This window comes from Anguilla rostrata, chromosome 7 (genome assembly GCF_018555375.3).
Source record: "Anguilla rostrata isolate EN2019 chromosome 7, ASM1855537v3, whole genome shotgun sequence".
NCBI classification, from domain to species: Eukaryota; Metazoa; Chordata; class Actinopteri; order Anguilliformes; family Anguillidae; genus Anguilla; species Anguilla rostrata.
Window position 1 is genome coordinate 30,514,231 of NC_057939.1, and position 18,812 is coordinate 30,533,042.

At 42.0% G+C, this 18,812-nt stretch overlaps 1 long non-coding RNA gene across 1 annotated transcript; it reads right to left on the reverse strand.

Annotated features, from left to right (window-relative positions):
* Nucleotides 1–17,085: 17,085 nt before the first annotated feature.
* LOC135259542 (uncharacterized) lies at nucleotides 17,086–18,177 on the reverse strand. Its single transcript, XR_010331311.1, has 2 exons — nucleotides 17,722–18,177; nucleotides 17,086–17,684 (listed from the first exon to the last, which is right to left on the reverse strand). It is a non-coding gene; the product is annotated as an uncharacterized LOC135259542 (long non-coding RNA).
* Between the last annotated feature and the right edge of the window lie 635 nt (nucleotides 18,178–18,812).

Consider the following 18,812-nt stretch of genomic DNA (forward strand, 5'->3'; position numbering starts at 1 on the left):
GCATACTAGCAAACCATCAATATATTGTACCAGAGTGCTTCCATATTAAAATCTAAAATCCTTCAGATTTTCCCTTTGGCATGCAGAGAACACAGCAGGGGACTCAGTATAGCCCTGTGGCATATGAGTCCACATCCACCTTTTCCCTCCAAAAGTAAATGCAGACCAGGGCTGACTAGATTCTGGTACTGGTATACTAAAAAATGCATTTGATAAATTTATTACAGAGAGATGAGTAGATTCAGAAGGACATACAGTTGAGGCAAAAAGTTTACATACACCTGACAGGCTGAAGATAATCAAACTGAGTTTTTCACAACTCCACACATTTCATGTTACCATACATTTATTTTGGCAAGTCAATTAGGGAATCTACATTGTTCAAATCAGAGGTAATTTTAAAACAATTGATTAGAGCCAGATTTATTTCAGCTTTAATTCACTATATCAGAATTCCAGTGGGTCAAAAGTTTACAGACACCAAGTGGACTCTCTCTTTAAACAGTGTGGAAGATTCCGGAAATTGATGTAATGAATTTTTTGGAAGCTTCTGATTGTCATAATTAGGAGTTAATTGGGAGCTGTGGCTGTATATAAGGGCCTACCTTTAGAACCACTGCCTGTTTGCAAGCAACTCAGCCAAGACCTCAGAAAAAAAATTGTGAACCTCCACAAGTCCGGTTCCTCCTTAGGAGAAATTTACAAACAACTTAAGATACCATGAGCATCTTTACAAATAATTGAATGCAAATATAAAAATCTTGGGACCACACAGACCCTGCATCGTTCAGGAAGGAGGCACACATTACCTCCCAGGGCTGAACGAAATTTGGTACGAAAGGTTCAACTGAACCCCAAGACAACAACAAATGAACTGGTAAAGGAGTTGGAGGCATCAGGTACCAAAGTATCTACATCTACCATTAAGAGAATCCTACATCGCCATGGTCTGAAAGGCTGTCGCGCAAGGAAGAAGCCCTACTCCAAGACGGGCATAAAAAAGCCAGAATGAAGCTTGCAGGTGATCACCAGGACGAAAACCTAGCCTTTTGGAGGAATGTTCTCTGGTCAGACGAAACAAATGATAAGCGCTATGTATGGAGGAAAAAGGGTGAGGCTTTTAATCCAAAGAACACCATCCCAACTGTGAAGCATGTTGTTAGGGTGTTTTTCTGGAAAAGGGACTGGTGCACTTCAGAAAATAGATGGCATCATGAGGAAGGAGGATTATGTAGAAATACTGAAGCAACACTGCAAGACATTTGCTAGAATGTTGAAATTTAGTCTCAACTGGGTCTTTCAGCAGGACAATGATCCTAAGCATACCTCCAAAGTTGTAACAACATGGCTTAAAGATAACAAAGTGAAAGTATTGGAGTGGCCATCACAAAGCCCTGACCTGAATCCCCTGAAAAATTGAGTTTGAATGTCTTTAGCTAGGTGTATGTAAACTTTTGGCCTCAACTGTAGATTCAAGTGACGTCTAGCTTTTACCAGCGTTTACCAGAATCTGGTGCCCCGGTTCCACCTCGTACTCCTCACCTTTCTTTTCCACAGCATCTGGCTGTGTCCTGGGATCCTGTGAAACATAGTGGCTCTATACAATAAATTTGCAACTGTGCGAAAACCTGGTTTAATCTCGGTTGTCTCATTTTAGTCTTAAGGGTGGGCCCCCGGTTTACATCTTGCACATCTCCGAACAAATTCGTGAATGTTTACCCCTAGCTTAGGGTGCCACCATTTTTGCCCAGTCCGGTGTCCTATGCACCATGCCCAATCATGTCCCTAGGATTGATACACTTAGATCATAGACCCCATTAATGAATAAGGCAGGATTACTGTGTTCCCTGGTCCCCTCCAAATATTGTCACCTCCGAGCCTCGCCCCATTTTCCATCCATAACCATTCTCTGCTCGTGGTGCTAGATTCTGAAGCCAATCTAACTCAAAAAATAAATGTTTATTTTGGTTTTAGTTTTGTTGTACTATGGCCAAGGGTGCTGTTAGCTCTATCCGTTGCTGCTCCTTTAGCCCATTCATCCACCCAACTATTCCCTTCTTTGTGCTGTTCCTTTGGTGTGTGCCTCTACTTTTATTTCCGCTACTCGCTTTGGTGCCTGTACTGCTTCATGTAGTCTCTCTACTACTCCCCCATTTTGAACTGGGGATCCTGCGCTAGTCAGGAACCCCCTATTCGCCCACAAACCCACATAGCGTGAATCCGTGTAAATGTTTATGTCATAGCCTATCATTGCTTCTCATGCCTCTGCTACCGCATACAATTCTTCCACTTGTTCAGACTGTCCTGTTAGCTGCTTGTGCCTTATCAATGCCTGTGTGCACACTGCTCACCCCGTGTGTCGTTTCCCATCAACATAAAAAGAAGATCCATCCACATACAAATTAAGTGCCCCTGCTATTGGTGTTTCCATTACCTTAGAAGTGTTACCTGGTTCTATTTCAACAGAGCAGTGATGAGGCTTACCCTCATCTGATGATGGCAACAGTGTGGCTGGAGTCAAAGAGTTGGCATGTTTCAGATGAACGGATGGCATAAGCAAGCTTGTTCCCCATTGGGTCCACCATCCACGTGGACTACAGAAGATTTTCTTCATGACAAAATAGTAAGGACAATTTCCACATCTTGTGTTTCTACCAGTGGCAGCGCTTGCCTTAGATTGTCTGTAGCCCCGTCTATTGCTAGAGCTACTGCATCCAGCCTGGATGAAAAATAGGCAACCGGCCGCTGCCGGTCCCCGTTCTTCTGTGTGAGCACCGCAGACATATGCCCCCTGAAACATGAGTGAACAAAGTGAACAGGAGCATAGGATATGGCAGTCCCAGTCCTGGGGCTGCACACAGTTTTTGCTTTACAGTGATGAACGACACCTCCGATGTCCACTGAATTACATCATGGGCCCTCCTGCCCCTTTCAACAAATCATTCAGTGGTTGTACAATCTTAGAGTAGTTCAGAATATGCAATCAACAGAAGTTAAATAACTCCATAATCTTACGCACCCCCCAAATGGTGTTCAGGCAATTGCACATTATTGCCTTAGTTCGGTCAGCAGCCAATTTTTTTTATTCTCCTGTGAAATTACATATTCCAAATATGCAACTTCCTCCTGTGCAATTTGTGCTTTCTGAGGATTACACTTTACCCCGCTGTCAGCCAAATGCTGCAGGAGTATCCGAAGGTCCTGCATGTGAGTCTCCTTTTCATCAGGTGAGAAAAGCAATCACCTCAGATTCTAGCCCTGGGCATTGAGGAAACACATGAGCCAGTGCTTGATGAAACAACGTGGGTTATGGAACCCTTGACTTAATCTTGTAAAAGTGTATTGCCTTTCACCCATAGTGAAAGCACACCAAAACTGGCTGTCCGGGTGCACCGGAACAGAGAAAAAAAACCATTGGACACATACAGAACCGTAAATACTTTATTATCACTTGGGAGGGCAGTGAAAATTGTGTTTGGGACTGCTATGATTGGAATTAATCTTTCAGCATGCATGTTTATGTTACAATAATCAACTGTTAGTCAAATTGATCCATCAGCCTGATGTAATAGGGAAAATCTTCAAATAACATTTGGACTGCATTTCCACTGTAACTCCCCGTTTCTGTAATTCCTGCACCATTTGTTTGACTGCTTCTAGAGCATCAGGTTTAATTGGATAGGGCCGGGCCGGCATAGGGAGTTTGCCATTAATCTTTACTGGAGGCATGTTAATGAGCCCACAATCCAGTCTGTCCCTAGCCCACACAGCTGCAGGGCTAGGGAGCAGGGTGCCAAATTGTCACTATGACAAGCATACACAAGCAGAACAGTAGTGTGAAGGGGTGGTGTGGTTAGGGCGCCATCTGTGGGCGGAGAGGGAGTGGTTTTGCTGGTGTTGCAACCCAGGTGTGGGTGATGACAATTAATTGCTAATTATTTATATGATTGGCCTGCAGTGAGACCGGGGCGCTGGAATGAGAGACGCACGCGGGAACGACGCGTGTGCGAAATTGCCTTCCTTATTGTGTGTGTTTTGTTTTGCTTTGTTTGGTTTGTGTATGTGCGGACTTGAAGCACAATAAAACTTGTGTGTCCAAGAATAAAGAATTGTGTGGTCTGTGGGGAGAAGGACTGCAGACGTGTTACAAGTAGTTACATGATTTTCAGAGGGAATCTGAAGAGAGGGTGAATCTCCGATATTTAACTGACAGCTTAACTCATTCAACATGTCCACACCTATGATTGTGCTCTCAGACTATTCAGGACTATAATACAATCTTCCTACCCAGAATTTATTCTCAGTTTCAGACAGCACTGATTTGGTCAAACAAGCAGAGACAGTAGCTCCCCCCATACAATCAGAGAAGTTGTTTCCTTTGTTAAAGGTAATCCTGGCAGATTAGTAACAGACACAGAAGCCCCCATATCAATAAGGATATTAGACAGCACACCCCAACCCATGCTTTAAGACACAGTCTTTTAATAGAAACATTAGCACCTGTGGATATGGGGGTTGAAAAATCTTATTCTGTGCTCTGGAGGGATTTGATAAGCTGTATCAGCTCCTGTTGTGGCATGTCGGCTAAGGTGGAGGAACCCTGTTCCTTCCCCTATGTGGCATCAGGACTGTTCCTGGCTCAATGCCCCTAGCATTTCCCCCTCTCTTCTTGGAGCGGTATGCCCTTCTGCTTTACAGTTGTGGCATTTAACTTCATTTTGTGCCGTGGCTACAAAGTATGCTGGCGCTTTCTCATTTTTTCCCTTGCTGTGAGAGCGCAATTCTCTGCTAGTGGCATGAAAAGTCATGCAGTCCATGAGACTAGATCTGCATAGTCCCTTGCCCGACAACCCATTTTCCCTGCTGTCTCTCGCAAGAGAGGCACACTCCCTTCTATCACTTGAGCCAAAAAGTCGGGATAATTACAATCGGCTCTGGCCCTGCATTCCCATACAATGTGTACATCTTTAATTTCTCTGCTATATATATGTTAAACGCTTCCTTCTCCTGTTGTTCTCAGGTCACATACACAGAGTAGAGGGTAGAGCTGGTGCCCAGTGCACCTGCCACCACTTTTCTGAATCTAGTTATTGCTTTCTCCATCTCACTGGTGGTAGCAAATTTGACTGACGCCTGAGCTGAGTTTGCATGTTCATTCGGAGTGGACCAAACCGTAGAGGGGCACTTTACATTGGTCAAGGTGTATACATCAAACGCATACAGGCACTCTACTGACACATACTGGGCCATCGTGTCCCAAAAAAGTTTGGATCATCCCTTTTCAGCTCCAACAGGTCCTTACTGCAGAGGTCTGATGGACTTAAAGCCATATGCTTTATTCGGGTAATGGTTGGGGGCTGCCCCTCCCAATACCGGTTTGGATTTAGCTCCATATCTACTGCTATTGGAGCAGGTCTGGATATAACGGTGGTGCACAAGACGGCACCTGGGTGTCTTGGATTGCTTCAAATTTTGCAGTCTTTCTATTCATCACTGCCTTCTCCTCCTGACACTGCTGCACAACCTTCTGTATTGCAGCCTCATAGCTCATCACAATACACATTACAGCATATTTCTCTTTTTCCTTCCCATCTTTAAGCCCTATCCACCACTCGTCTATAGCCTGAGCTTCAATCTTCCCCTCCTTTCCCACTCCAGGGTATGGAGGAGTTGCCTTAGCTGCCTTCCAATACCTAGGCATCACAGACTTTAATGCCTTGTCTCTCATGTCTTTGTACTGCATATTTGCATCCCACACTTTTCTATCTAGGCTCAGCATGTCTGCCATGTTCAAAGGTTCAGTTTATAAACAACGAAAAGGGTTAGTAGAATTAAGTGCACATTACTTTCACACATAGCCAAGTTTGCTTGCCTTCTTCCCATATGTGACCACCCTTATTGTCAGTGAATATGGGGATGGTTGTGTTCGTGCACAGGCCTCTTTATATGTTTTACTCCAAAAATGTGGTTTATTTTGCTCCAATTATCAGATTCTGCAGATTTATGTGGGTTCCGTGCCTCATCTATGACACAAGAGGACTATTAACCCTCTGGGGTCGAGAGCTCCGCCGGCGGAGCTCGACAAGATGAAATTAACTTTCGTTTCTATTTGGATGATTAACTTCACGTGCTGTTATCATACAGATGCAACAAAAACAATGACAGAAACCTTAGAATCGCGACTTTCCACTGCGCGAAATTGTTTTAAATGTTCCAAATTTGATTAATTAGATCATGTATGCTTCGCTAAACTTTACTCATTACTATGTGAATTTCGCTCAGCAGGAAGTCCGCCCAAATCGCATTCACATGTTAACAACAATATAATTACTCTCCGTAGAAGGAGACTAAAGGAGGGGCGATGCGAGATCCATGTGAGAAATGCCAAGTCTGCGAAAGCGGGATAGAATGTCAAACTGTCGCCTAATTCACTTCTTTTGAGGTGAACATTTCGTTTAATTTTGGAAAATGGTTCGTCCGGAAGCCGACACTGATGAAGAGCGGTGTCATTTCGAACAGCGAACTGATCCAGCTGAGGATCAACTTCATGCGTAAGTATATTTCTTATGATCATATTGGTAAATATGTGTACTGTATTGCAACGTATCTGTGTGTTTGTAGGAATATCCAGCAATGTGCAGCGTTTGTAAATTCCCACACTACGAACGATTCGAACTATTGCATCTCAAAATTATAGGCTAGGCTCTATGCGTCTGGTTGTGTTAGAAGTATCAGGTAGACTGTATTGTTTTTCGATCATATTCGTAATAAATAGCTCATGCCTAGTGTGTAGTGGCGTGGCTAGGATTCTAAAACTGATGTCCTTGCACAATCGATATTAGCTTACTCTAAGTAAGTTTGGGAAATAGCAATAAAATAACCACTTAGCTAAACAGACCTAGCCTAGTTCAGATTGAGGCATTGTTATTGATGAGTTGCGTGTAGTTTAGTTGGAATATCAGTGTTTATTTAGTTAAGCTAATGTTTTTTCGTTGCATTATTTGTAAATGTGTGCTGTATTACATTCTCTGTGTGTTTGTAGGAATATTCAGTAATATGCGCGCTTGTAAATTCCCACACTACGAATGATTCTAACCATTGCATCTCAAAATTATAGGCTACCTCTCTGCATCTGGTTGTGTTTGTTTGGTTCTTTGTTTGTATATGATGTCACATTTCATAAATTTTGTTTTCATTAGATAGTGGTTTGTCTCTTTTTTGTAAAGCACATTTAATTTTCACCTGTTGAAGGAAATGTGCTATATAAATAAAGTTTGATTTGATTTCACATTTCCTAACAATTTTGTTTTTATTATATTTGCAGAGATGTTGATCAGGAAACACGGCCTAGTTCACCACTAGCTAAGAGGCCAGGCAGACGTTGCAAGAGTACACCAGTCTCATCTCATCTTCCATGCAGTTTACTTCAATAAATGTTCTAAAATCAAAAGTTGTCTTCGTTTCTGTCTTCTAAATGGCTCACTGAGTCTTTGTCTTAGTGGTGGGGAGGCATGCGGCCAGGTGTGAATAGCCTACTTAGCTGGCAGGTATTCCTACCCAATGCATATTCATTACAGAAAGGCCATTTGCCCTCCCATTCTCACCTGGTGTTGAAAAATAGTAGTCACAACACTAACTTTTAGCAATTTATTTTATATTTCTCATTGGATTTGCTAAAATATTTTGTCATCTTTTGATACCCAAGACCTTGAAGAACACATTTCAGTGACCAAAAGTCTTATTCGCAATTGTTTAGTGTGTTTTATTACAACATTCCTGTGCATGTTCAAAACTGCTGTTTACAGTTTGTGTGTTTTTAGGGCAGTTTACAATCCAGACATTATTATAACCTACTTACTGCTGCCATATTGTTGTAGCTGAGTTTGTGCTGAAAACAAAGATATAAAACACTTTGGAATCACTGTATATAAAGTTGATGAAATTTACACAAATGTCAGAGCATCGCACAATCACCAGTGTGCCTCATTTTACCCTTCGACCCCAGAGTATGGTTGTGTTTGTGCACAGGCCTCCTTATATGTTTTACTCCAAAAATGTGGTTTATTTTGCTCCAATTATCAGATTCTGCAGATTTATGTGGGTTCCGTGCCTCATCTATGACACAAGAGGACTATTAAGAATCCAGCAAACTTCACGCTCTCAGAACCATGCAGCCACACATATACACATACACAGATCTCCACAACCGTCACACACCAATATTCTTATGCCTGACATCAAATCAGCTAATCTCAAATCAGCCTTCTCGAGAACTAAAACAATGCTCCTCAATGTGCCTCAATGCACTTGATAGCAAAATCAATGCTCCTAAAAGTCTCTTAATACACTTGACAGCACAAACCTGGGAATGACACCTCTGTGTCACACTAGCTTTCAAAACACAGCGACATTCACAACATGTCCCATCCACACTGTTCCTTTACAAAATGATTTAGAAGTCACTTCTAAAATTGGTTCAAGGATAATCAACACCTTGTGAGGATGGCAGGTTGCAGTGATACTCACCCTCTCGTTGATGCTCATTGATCCAATTCAGAAAATATTTCCAAATCTCATCGCCAAACTGTTAAGACCCTGCTTCTTTCCATGGTGTTAAAGTTAGGACGATGCAGGAACTCACCAAGACAACAAACACATTACTGAAGTAAGTAAAAGTTTATTTTAATCATACTGGCCAGCAGGAAGATCACTGAAACACAAGTTCATGGTTCAGCAACCCTCCGCGCACTGGTCTTCTCGCCTGGTTTAAATACCCTCTGGGGCCTCTACTGGGTACGCATGTCCATCCTATCTACGAGGGCCTATATTTTTTGTTCCCTAATAACATCTGTTTTGTACATAAGCAACCTATGCGCTTAAGGTTGCCTGATACTATATGGCTCCTCAATGTCCACTCAGAGAGGGTAGAGACCTGTCCCTGACCTCCAGACAATACAATTTACAACCCAGGCCCCAATGACCAGGCTTCACCCATTACACTAAATCAGAGATCAATACACACAGGCCTAACAACTTCCAGAGGAGAAAAACTTCAAACCCTTCATAAATGAACTTTAGGTCTTGGAAAAAACCATGGTGGAACATTTCCTAAAGCGTTCACAGGCCCTCTCCATCGCTATCTCTCCAAGTACATGTTCAGTCACTTTATTTTCAATTGTCCAACTAAATGCTCTCCTCTCCCAACGCTCCCTCATTGCTATTACCGCAGGATGACTTTGCAAGCTTCCTTTCAGCCTTGCTCATTAGGCTAGTGCAAGTTTATCCTGTCTAAGCTGCAATGGCCATTCAACTTGTAGTGCCTCAACAGTTGTTGACATGAAGGCCCCAGTACACAGTCTCAAAGAGTCTCAAAGCTCTTGCCTGTATTCTATCTATCTTCATGAGACTTGAGTTAGCTGCCTCATCATAAAGAAAGCAGAATAATCTAAAACTGATCTTATCAATGCCTGATACATACATAACAAGGTTTGTCTGTTCACACCACATACCAAGAGACTTAAATTCTGCTATTCTTCCTATATCCTGTCCATACTGTATATTTGCAGCTTTACATCCTTAATCCTTCTCCTGGAGTAAATCATAAAACATGACTTAGCCACAGACGTTTAAACCCCCAAGTCAATGACAAGTTTTCCACACTATTAATAGGTTCTTGCATCTTCTTTATCACAAATTTCACATTCACCCCTCTTTTCCATATTGCTCCATCATCTGTATACAGGGTAACTCCCACTCCCTGCCCCACATTTTTAAATATGTTGTCTATCATTATTGTGAATATTACTGGACTGACTACACTTCCCTGGTGAGAACCATTATTAAATTCATAAAAATGTGACAATTCTGACCCCACCCTTACTCGAATGCCTCTAACAAAAAGAAAGTCCGGGACCCAGTTATACAGACGACCACTGATTCTCATTGCATTCAATTTAATTAACATCCCTTCCCTACACATGGCGTCATAAGCCTTCTCAATGTCGAAGCACTTCTTTCATTGTTAGAGCCGTATTTATCTCTATACATACATAGCTCAGGAGGTAAGACCGATTGTCTGGCAGTCGGAGGGTTGCCGGTTCAAACCCCGCCCTGGGCATGTCGAAGTGTCCTTGAGCAAGACACCTAACCCCTAACCTCTAACTGCTCTGGCGAATGAGAGGCATCAATTGTAAAGCGCTTTGGATAAAAGCGCTATATAAATGCAGTCCATTTACCATTTACCATACAGACGTGGCCAAAAATATTGATACCCTTCCACCTTTTTAAAAAAAAAAACTACATTTTCTCTGTATTTAAAAAAAAACTACATTTTCTCTGTATTAAGTTGAAACTGACAGAAGTATATGGTATCCATCATTCTTTATTTCACATTGAATATAACTGAAACTTTGCTTTTGATTTACAACTTAACATATTATTTAAAATAATAAAACAAATGAAAATGTGAAGGACGGAGTGTGGCACAGTGGGTAAGGAACTGCGCTTGTAACCGAAAGGTCGTAGGTTCGAATCCCGGGTAAGGACACTGCCGTTGTACCCTTGAGCAAGGTACTTAACCTGCATTGCTTCAGTATATATCCAGCTGTATAAATGGATACAATGTAAAGTGCTAAGTAAAAGTTGTGTAAGTCGCTCTGGATAAGAGCGTCTGCTAAATGCCTGTAATGTAATGTAATGTAAAAAATGGCACGGCCCAATATATTGGTACCCTTAATTAAATATTTTGTAGCACAACCTTTGGAGGCAATAACTGCAATCAAATGCTTTCTGTAACTCTGAATAAGGTTTCTACACTTCTCTACTGGTAGTTTGGCCCACTCTTCTTGAGCAAACTGCTCCAGTTCTCTCAGGTTTGATGGGTGCCGTCTCCCAACTGCAAGTTTCAGCTCTTTCCACAGATGTTCAATGGGATTCAGATCAAGAATCATAGCAGGCCACTTCAGAATGGTCCAATGTTTTCTTCTCATCCACTCTTGGGTGCTTTTTGATGTATGTTTGGGGTCATTATCCTGCTGGAAAACCCATGACCTGCGAGTAAGACACAGCTTTCTGACATTGGGCTGTATGTTTTGCTCTAAAATGCCTTGATAGTCTTCTGATTTCATTGTGCCCTGCACAGATTCAAGGCACCCAGTGCCTGAGGCAGCAAAGCAACCCCAAAACATCACTGAGCCTCCTCCATGTTTCATGGTAGGCATGGTGTTCTTTTTTTTTTGAAGGTTTCATTTTTTTTGTCAAGTCTGGCTTTTTTGTGTCTCCCTCTTAGAAGTGGGGTCTTCCTGGGTCTTCTACCATGGAGCCCATTTTCATTCAGACAGTGACGGATGGTGCAACTTGAAACTATTTTACCTTGAACTTGAAGATCAGCTTGGATCTGTATTGAAGTTTTCCTTGGTGTTTTCTCAACCATTCGAGCAATCCTGTTCTATCTCGGGCCAATTTTCCTCTTGCGACCACGTCCAGAGATGTTGGCTACAGTTCCATGGGCCTTAAACTTCTTAATAATATTGGCAGCAGTGGTCACAGGAACATCAAGCTCTTTGGAAATGGTCTTGTAACCTTCACGTTGACCATGCTTGGCTATTACCTTTTTTCTAATCTCTTCAGACCACTCTCTACTTTTCCTTCTGTTTTCCATGTTCAATGTGATGCACACAGTGGCACAAAACAGTAGAGTGAGTAATTTTCTCCTTTTAAACTGACTGCATGAGTGATTATAAGATTGAAAACACCTGTGATACTAATTAAAACACAATAGTCTGCATAAAGTATCACTACAAATCAATTATTTCTTACAACATCTAAAGGGTACCAATAATTTTGTCCAAGCTATTTTAGAATGTCTTTGTAGAATAAGCATTTATTCAGTTATTTTCACAACTTTTTGTTTTGTTCCACTTCAAACCAAACATAGACATGCATTGATAATAAACGATCTTTTAATTTCAACACTGTTCAGGGCAAATGGTGCATTATTTTAATAAAATGCAAGGGTACCAATATTTTCGGCCACGTCTGTACGGTCACCAATGCGTCCATAGCAAGTGGCCAAATCAGACTTTCAGTGTAAGTCTACAGTATAAATGCGGTCAAAACACAAAGTCAATTATTTTTTCCCACAAGAACAATATGTGTATTTTTTTAATCTCATGTCTGTCCATGGGCCTATTTCATGATTTATTGTGTCATTTGGGCACTGTTACAATGTTTCTGTGGACCAATGAGGTACGGTTTGCATCACTTCCTGATCACTGCAAGTTACTGAGCTACAGTATGGACTACAGTCTATGGTCACTGGGTCATAGAATGGGAGGTGGCATCTCATGACCTTGACATTGCGACTCAAATTCATCGTCCACCTGTTATCTGTGTGAAGTCAGAAACTGTAGACGTCCCATTCGTATCGTGATTTCATTATGGCGTGTGCTGCTTACAACTGCACTAATCGACTATCAAATAATCCTTCTCTGAAATATTTTTTGTAGATAAGTTATTTTTACTATTTACAATATATTTTTACTATTTCCTTTAGTCTACTTAACCAAATAATTAGCAGAAAGTGTCATCAGCTAACGCTTATTTGCTATATTGGCTAGTCCAGTATGCTAAAACAGTTAGCAACTTTGGCTTCCAAGCCATTTGGCTAGCAAGCTAGCTGTCCACCCTAGCTGGCAAATATACACCCTGTCAAACATGTTTGACGGCTTGTCAGTCGGGTACATTCTGTAAATACCGTATACCTGGGCCATGTTTCACATCTGAGACAAAGGTAACTATAATCCCAATTATTTTTCTGACATTTTGGGATAAACTGCAGAATATTCAGTTTCACAAAGCGAGTCTTAAGGTTTATGCTTTATTTAGCTGGATAACATGAACACACGGTGAAATCACACACACACACATACACACACCAATAGCAGAAATTAAAGCAAGGTACTTGTTGATTAAAGAACCATCATTGTAAGACTGCATTTAGAAAGGAACATGTTAGAATTTTAGAGACCGACAAGATCCTTTAAACTCGGTCCTGGGGGCTTCCTGTGCATGTTGACTTTGGTTCCAACCACAATTGGCAATCTGATCATTTAAAAAAGTGTTGTTTTTTCTTATTACGTGATTTTCGTTTTAGAGGGATCATTTACCCTCTTCACCGCATTATGCCAGAAACAACTAGGCATGCTATGAAGAAACTAGGCATGCTATGAAGAATAAAGTTCCCATGTTCATATTGTGCTATATTGAGCTATAATGCAAACAATTATATTAAATATGGAAAACAATTTATCGCAGTGTAGGAAAAAACAAACGCATCCCAATAAACTCCTGCAAGGTGCTGGGTCATATAAACATATCAAATAGGTGATAGGTTCCCAGTTTTAACCTTTTTATATGTATGACTGCAAACTGCATATCTAGACACCACACAGCATGATCGGCAGAGATTCTCTCAGCGCCCGAATGTGCTGGGTCTGTCTCTCCCTTGCGCATTGAATTAAACATCAAATCCTCTGAGGAAACTTTGTCAGTGTGTTCTTCATTGTCCTGCATTTGACTCCACGAATAAGGGCAAAATATCTTAACACTTTTGGCGACCATGCAGGGACAGGATATATCTTCCACTTGAAACAACGAGAATCAACAAGAAGGTGAGTATCTTTTCTTAAACAAAACTTACCACCTTCATTAGGCGTTGATTTTCCTTGATGCAATTTGGAAGTGACTCCTGTTCTGTATTTTAAGAAATAGTTACGTGGACAGGACTTTGATGTAACCACTGATAATGAGTTTGTCTTTTAATGCTAACGTCATTTTAATGTGGTAGTGCTAGCAGTATTAACAGAGTACACGGGAGCTTCAATCTGTTCAGTAACGTCTGCGTGCTGAATTAGAGCACGGCAGAGTTTCGGACCACGTCGGGTCCTCGACGCTGAGAAACACGTCGGTTTAGTAACGTGTGTCGGTATTTGACGGAAGGACACGTTTCGAGCCACGTCGGGCTCACGGGCGACGTAGTGTCCACCTTCCTTAGTAACATCTGCGTGCTGGGTGAAGTCACGTAGCGTTTCGGACCACGTCGAGTCCACTACACTAAGAAGAGCGTCTGTTTAGTAACGTGTGTCGGTATTTGACAGAAGGACACGTTTTGAGCCACGTTGGGCTCAAGGGCGAAGTAGCGTCCACCTTCCTTAAACAGTAACGTGTGTCGGTATTTGACAGAAGGACACATTTCAAGACACGTCGGGCTCAAGGGCGAAGTAGAGTCCACCTTCCTTAACAGTAACGTGTGTCGGTATTTGACAGAAGGACACGTTTCGAGCCATGTCGGGCTCAAGGGCGAAGTAGCGTCCACCTTCCTTAAACAGTAACGTGTGTCGGTATTTGACAGAAGGACACGTTTCGAGCCACGTTGGCTCAAGGCGAAGTAGCGTCCACCTTCCTTAAACAGTAACGTGTGTCGGTATTTGACAGAAGGACACATTTCAAGACACGTCGGGCTCAAGGGCGAAGTAGAGTCCACCTTCCTTAACAGTAACGTGTGTCGGTATTTGACAGAAGGACACGTTTCGAGCCATGTCGGGCTCAAGGGCGAAGTAGCGTCCACCTTCCTTAAACAGTAACGTGTGTCGGTATTTGACAGAAGGACACGTTTCGAGCCACGTTGGGCTCAAGGGCGAAGTAGCGTCCACCTTCCTTAAACAGTAACGTGTGTCGGTATTTGACAGAAGGATACGTTTCGAGCCACGTCGGGCTCAAGGGTGAAGTAGCGTCCACCTTCCTTAAACAGTAACGTGTGTCGGTATTTGACAGGACACGTTTCGAGCCACGTCGGGCTCAAGGGCGAAGTAGCGTCCACCTTCCTTAAACAGTAACGTGTGTCGGTATTTGACAGAAGGACACGTTTCGAGCCACGTCGGGCTCAAGGGCGAAGTTGCGTCCACTTTCCTTAAGCTGTTTAGTAACGTGTGTGTCGGGAGTGGACACAAAAACACGTTTTGGTTCGGAACCATCACACGAGGGAGCATCTGTTTAATATCTTGTTGGACAGGTTTTGGTGTTGCTGGTTTTTGGGGCATGCTGGTTGCTATTAGTAGCCTAAGTGTTTCGGAGTAACACTGCGAATTGTGAAAAACTGGGCTGCGTGCCAAAGCGTGTGCAAGAAGAGAACCTTGGTTGTTTACCAATGCGAGTGAATGCGAGAGAGAAAGTGCTCTGTTTGCTTGTTCTGAGCTCAATTTGTGTCGTGTGACCGGAAACTTTAGGTGCGTTGGTTGAAGTGCGTGAATGTCTGCGGAAAATGTTGTATTGTTGCATTAGGCCTATTTTGCCATGGGCTGAGCTCAATTTGCGTCTAGTGTTTGGAAATGTTATGTGTGTACTATAAGTGCTTGAATGTCTGCAGAATAACGTATTGTTGTGTTAGGCCTACGTGATATGTTTGTTACATGAAGTGTACACAATACAGTCGACAGAATATATAACCTAAGTAATAAAAAAGAATGATCATAGATAGTAGTATAAACTGATTGAGGTTCCGGTCTAATAGTGTGGGAAATAAATTTAGATGTACTAAAAAACACAAGCCCATTGTATGAGGAAAGATATGTAGTTAGAGAGCACAGGCCCAGTGTATATGGGAAAGGAGTGTATCAATGAGCACCAGCTGTCTCCCCCCTAACGTATCATCCGGCTAGCAAAGGAAGAAAGATACAGGTGGACCAAGGTCGACCTAGGCAACCAAAATGTGGGAAATAAATACAAATGTACTCAAAAAACACAAGCCCATTGTATGGGGAACCGGCAGCAGGGGAACGCTTCATACTAAATAGATACAATAAGAACAAACACGTAATACACACATAATTTCTGCCCTGCTGACTAAGCTGTATAAAGGCGCCTTTGTGAAACTAATGGAAGCTTCTGCCTTTTTTGGAAAATGTGTTATCAGAATATGTGACTTATGATAGAAGGGGGAGGGTGAGACAGGCGGGAGACGAGCACTAGGGAGGGGCTGATAAACAATGGTGTCCGAGAGTTGGGTGTCAGATAAAAATAATGATGTCAACAACATTACGTAATTAACAAAATTAAATGGGAAGTACTAGATGTAAGCTACACAACAGGAGGAGTTAGAAAATGGATATAAGAGGCAGTTGGCCCGAGAGGGAGTGAGTGTGTGTGTGCGCGCACATGGTGTGTGTTTTGGGAATGCTTGGAGAATTATCTGATGTATTGTCTTTACTTATGAGTGATTGATAATTGTACTGAACTGTGCAGATCAGCCCGGGTTATTTTATGTAATCTTTGATTTACTAACAATAAACCCAGTTGCATCAGACTCTGAGAAGTGTGCATCTTTTGAAGAAGCATTCAACAGTGTGGAGGAGAGCGACCTCGGCGTTTCTGGCCCAGGCCGGGGCCCGCTTTCTCCCTCCCACAATAGCCTAAGGACTGCAGATACTATATGAGTAGAAATAATGGAGTAAGGTTAAAAAGAAGTAATGATAAAATAGTAACACACATAGGAATGTCTCCTATATTCTGTGTAATATGATAAAGTACAAGACACATACTTTACTTGCCCTTAGCAACTCTCTTACACACAGGGATGTAGCTACAGACAAGTATTTTATACCCGTGTACTAGCTGTGAATAATGACTAATCTAAAGATCTCTGCAGAGTTATCAATTGTGGGGACTAAAAATGGTGAAAGAGAGGTTAAGTGAAGAGGTTAGGAAGCCTGCTATGTATTCTCTGCTAGGGAACAAGGTGAGAATGGGCCTTTAGAGATACGCTGATGTATTTAACTTATGGTAATTCAGGGAATTAATTGAGTAGAGACAGTGGTGATTTCCTGACTGTGGTAATTAATGGTAGTCTTCCCATTTTTAGAAACAAAACTGGAGAAATTGGTTAAGCTTTGCGAGATTGTAGTGATCTATTGGGCATGGGCTGCATATATTTTACAAAATAGTATAAGGACGTGGACACCATAAGCCCCTAAATATTCTTAATTTATGAGCCCAAGATAAGGGAGTAACAATAAATAAAGAAATAAATAAAAAAGGTAGCACACATATGATTGACCACTAGTGGCAGATCCTAACACCATCCTTTCCACTGTTTCTCAGGTAAAATACAAGCTGAGCAATGTTGGCTTCAAGCTGACACTGAGGTAATGGATCGTTTTTAATTCTCAAAGTAGCATCTTGCATGAGACTTTTGTTAATACCGTGAATGTACCTGTGGGTGATCTGTGGGGTTACCGAGGGCAACCGAGGCCATGTAAATACGCCAGAGATGGAGGAACTAGTATGTAGCATTGGAGGGTTCAAGTACATGTGAAAGATGGAAGTAAAATACGGAAGTATTGAACAGAAGAGAAGGGTTTTGGTGCAAGGTAGTATACTGCCTTCACTGCAGTACTGTGGGAGACGCTGAGGACCTTGCTCAAACACGGCAGGAAGTTAGGCACTGAAAAGCCAGTGAGATTTACAGGGAAATTGCAAGAAGGGATTTGGCAGAAACGTGTTTGAAAGTACTTGTATGTGGAGAATTGAGGATTTAAGCATAAGGATTTTAAATGACTTGTGACATTTGAGCTTGTGGGTGAATAGGAGACTCCTGACTAGTGCAGGAACCCCCAATACAAAATGGGGGACTGGTACAAGAAACTAACATTGGTACAAGAAACTAACTAATCAATTCAAACTAACTAATCATTTGTTCTCAATTTTAGGATAAGACTGGGTGACGTAGCCACCAGCGGTGCTCCTCTCCGTGAAAGCGGGACCAAGTAATTAACACCGAGTAATTAACATTTGCTTCCACCCTTTGAAATTCTTACAGGTCGACACATGAGGACTCCTGGTGATTAGTGTATTGGTGGGGAATTGCATGTAATGGGTGACCGTTTAGGTGAATATTGCAGGCTTGTGTCCTGAGTCTTTCACAGGATCACAGAACTGGACCTGACCCGGCTGAGGACAAAGAAGAAACATGCCTGGTTGAACCTGGAGACAAGGTCCTGGTGAAAAACATAATCGGATGACATTTTATCCAAATTTGGTCTGGACCACACATGCTCACGATTCCATCAGCTGCTTGCAGTGACTGGAACTCCGGTGTGGTTCCGCATTAAATAGTTAAGAAAATACAAGACCCAACATGGGGCACAATAATCCCCGTCTACCCTTATAGCCCCTGGGGGCTCTCTTTCTCTGCGTGTCTCCATTCAGACACGTTTCCAGAACAAGAATGTGCACCAACCTTGCAGGCTGCAGTTGGATTTTGGATGACTTCACGGCGTCATTTTCGTCATTATGTTGTTATGTTGGATATTTTGTCATTTTGTTATAATTTCGAACATTTTTGCCATTGTATTGTAATGTTGTATATAGTTTGAGAGTGTGGGTTGATACAGGAATAGGTTGGGAGGAAGTAATTAAAGTATTGGAAAAGTTTTATATTAATTAGGGTAAAACTGCTGCAGGACTGGAGGAAGATGGTTGTCCCACTCGGAAGGCCATATACGGATATGCTCTTCAGTTAAGACGTGGGGCACATGCAGCCCTCCAGAGAAGCCTGGCACATGCCCTAAATTGTATAGTGGACCAAAATTTTGAATACCTCGGAAAGAGAGCCCCTGCCTGCCCTAGTAGCTGTATCAATCAGACACTCTCACATAATCATTAATCACTGGTGTGAAACGCTTCAGGTTAGGCTATCTTTGTAACAAAATTATATATATTAGATATAATTAGGAAACATAAGGATATCGCATGATGGG